The following is a 2,787-nucleotide window of genomic DNA, read 5'->3' as shown; positions in this document are numbered from 1 at the left end:
TTGGAACACAATGCCAATTATTTACTCCAGGATCAATTCTTCATTGAAAATTTCTCAAGAAAAGACTCATGTGTTTTAGTTTGGCATATTGTCACTCAAAAGGTTTTTAAATCGCCTTTCCTAGTATGAGATGGTTCAATCTGAACAATAAAGTATCAGTGGGTAAGAGGAATGACTTATGGTACATTACACTGATATTCTTATTGAGAGTGATTAGAAAAGCCAAATAAATATATAAAACCAGGAAACAGCATACATGTTTAAAGGGCTTCAAAGCAAACAGAAGAAACTAGAGCTGTCTTACTTTTCAGGTTGCAACAATGAAATAATGGACTGAGGAGTAGCTAATAAACAACACAAATTCATCTTTCATCTCTTCTTCAAGTTGAAAGCCCAAGGTAAAGGCATTTTATTCAGTGAGGGTCTATTTCCTGATTCACGGAAGTGACCCCTTCTCCCTGTGTCCTCACAAGGTGAGAAAAGCCAAACAGAGCTTCATGGTCTTTTCAAAAGGATATACACCCTTTCATCAGGGATTTTCTCTCTTAACTAAATCACCTTCCTAGGGTCCCAACTCCAAATATCATGACTTTGGTCGTTAAGTTTCAACAAATGAATGGGGGAAGGTGATCATACATGTAAACATTTGGACTGTAATAAAGATCAAGATCTTGGAAAGGAAGGAGAGGGAGAAGGCATGAAGAGATAAAGTGGTCAAATCTCCATCAACTTCCTTTTTCTCCAGTCCAGAGCTGACTTCAGAGCTACTGAGGAATTCACTTCTTTTTTAGAACACACTAGTCATTCTTTAATAACAGGGAGTAATGAGGGAAGCTCCTTTCATTTCTGGATGATGTCCATCCCAGACTGGATCTGTCAGAGCTAGAAGACCTGGGCAGCAGTGTTGGCAAAATGAACAGGCAAGAACCTGAGCAGAGCTGGAGGAAAACCCTGAAGGTGAACGCCTCCATGAGTTCAGCACCTTCAGCTTCTGGAGAGCTCCTGTTGCAGGCATCCAGCCTGAATTGGACTTGCTCAAAGGCCAACATGTCTCTCTCCCAAACCTCACCTTCATGGTCTTCCTTTTCAAGACCCTTTCTTCCTGTCCTTTTCCCATTTTAATCTTGTTCTCATTCCTTTATTGTGTTGATGGTGCTGATAAATCTGCCAATTGAATTGTATGTAATTATTATTTATTCATCTACGAAAAGGGTCAAATGCAGATTCTAAGACTAAAAGCATGACTCTTGAAGAATTCAACACATGAGTTTAACAGATCAGAGACAGCAGTAGAAAGGATTGCTGAGATAGAAGATGGGTAGCTGGAAAATATCTAAAAGAAAGTACAAAATTAATAGAATTCAAAAGTCTGAAAGATACATATGTTAAAGCCTAGTATAAAAATAATTAGTTATGGCTGGAGAGATGCCTCCGTGGATAAGAGCACTGACTGCTCTTGCAGAGGACCCGGGGTCAATTCCCAGAAAGGCTACAAACTGTCCTTAACTCCAGTTCCAGGGGAATCCAAAGCCCTATTCTGACCCCCGCATTGCATGACACAGGTGCACTCACATACATGTAGGCAATACATTCATACACATAAAATATAAATAATAAAATATTTTTAAAAATTAAGTAGAAAAAAGAAAGAATATGAAGAAATAATGGGTAAGAATTACCAAAAACAGATGAAAAAAAAAACTACTCCACAGAGCATCGGAGCATCTCTCTGTTTCACAGAGAGAAACAGTATATTTTCTTTAAAAAAATTACAATCAACAACCCAGCAGCCTCTCTCCTGGGGAAGTCCATTGCGCCCTCTGTGCCTTGACTCCGCCAGTCTCATTTACCCTTCCATTTTCCCTGCCCATCTCTCCTCCTAGTCTGGGTCCTGTCCCATTCCTTGTCTTGGCACCCCAGACACCTGGGGAATCACCACTACTTCCTGATCCTTTGCATCAAGACCAATCCAGTTCCTTCTCGCAGTCCCTAAAGTTGAAGGCTTGAGTCTCACACAAGAATCATAAACTACAAAAGAAATTCACATGTCAAAATTACAGAAAAAAAATAATAACATGAAAAATCAAAATAACATATCCCCACCAAATACCAATAGTCCTCTAGAGGAGTACAATGAGAACCCCCTAGAGATAATGCAGGACATGGAACTCAAAAGAACAATGATGAATATGATAAAAGAATTCAGTGAATTTAAAGAACACACAAACAAAGACATCAAAGAACTTTAGGAAGATAGGGATAAACTTCTGAATGAATGAAGAAAACAGCTAAAAATATTGAAGACTACTGAGGCTGAAATGAAGAAGGAAGTAAAACACTCCATAAGCCAATTAGAAATGACAGGAGAAAGCCTCACCAATAGGACGAATGAAATGGAAAACAGAGTATCAAGACTGGAAGATAAAGTGGACGAACTAGACTACTCAAGAAAACATTATGAAAAATTTAAGTAACCACAAGAATGGAATATGCAAGAATTGTGTGACACCATAAGAAAACCAAACTTATGAATCATCCCAAGGTAATGGCATGGACCAGATCGTCAACAAAATCGTGGAAGAAAATTTCCCAAAATTAAAGAAAGACGTGCCCATAAAAACATAAGAAGCATATAGAACACCAAACAGACAGGACCAGAAAAGAAACTCTCCGTGGCACATCGTAATACAAACACTAAATGTACAGGACAAAGAGACAATACTGAAAGCTGCAAAAGAGAAACAACAAGTCACATGTAAAGGAAAACCCATTAGGATGACAGATGAG

The sequence above is a fragment of the Nannospalax galili genome, unplaced genomic scaffold (assembly GCF_000622305.1).
Source record: "Nannospalax galili isolate Female #2095 unplaced genomic scaffold, S.galili_v1.0 scaffold1082, whole genome shotgun sequence".
NCBI classification, from domain to species: Eukaryota; Metazoa; Chordata; class Mammalia; order Rodentia; family Spalacidae; genus Nannospalax; species Nannospalax galili.
This window is presented reverse-complemented; position numbering follows the sequence as displayed.